The sequence below is a fragment of the Augochlora pura genome, chromosome 1, assembly GCF_028453695.1.
Source record: "Augochlora pura isolate Apur16 chromosome 1, APUR_v2.2.1, whole genome shotgun sequence".
Lineage (NCBI taxonomy): Eukaryota > Metazoa > Arthropoda > Insecta > Hymenoptera > Halictidae > Augochlora > Augochlora pura.
Window position 1 is genome coordinate 1,214,419 of NC_135772.1, and position 701 is coordinate 1,215,119.

Genomic DNA, 701 nt, shown 5'->3' on the forward strand with positions numbered 1-701 from the left:
CCTTTAAAATGGCAACAAATTATAGAACAAAACGGTGCATATTTCACGTAAATCGGATAATTGGAAATATATTAAATAAAGTCTTGAAGTTCACGTAAAAATAATAGATTTCTTTCTCTTCTCTATCTCTATATTTCTCCCTCTATTCCTTTCTCTTTTTCTTTATATCTTTCTCTATAACTCTTTTCTCTATTTTTCTCTCTACCTCTCTATTTCTCTTCTCTATCTCTGTATTTCTTTATTTCCTGCTCTATTTTTCTCTTTCTCTTTCTAGTCCTCTATTTCCCCCTCCCCCCCCCAATCTCTCTATTTCTCTTTCTATCTCTATATCTCCCTGCATCTACATTGCTTGCTGTACCTTTCTATTTTTCTATCTACCTCTCTATTTCTTTTCTCGATCTCTCTATTTTTCTCTCTATCTCTATATTTACCTCTTCATCTGTCTATATCTTTCTCTCTTTCTCTATATCTTTCTCTATGACCCTCTATCCTTATTTTTCTCTCTACCTCTCTATTTTTCTTCTCTATATCGGTATTACTTTATTTCCTGCTCTATTTTTCTCTTTCTCTTTTTAGACCTCTATTTCCCTCCCAACCTCTCTATTTCTCCTTCTTTCTCTATATCTCTCCGTATCTCTATTTCTTGCTCTGCCATTCTATTTTTCTCTCTACCTCTCTATTTCTCTTCTCTATCTCGGTAT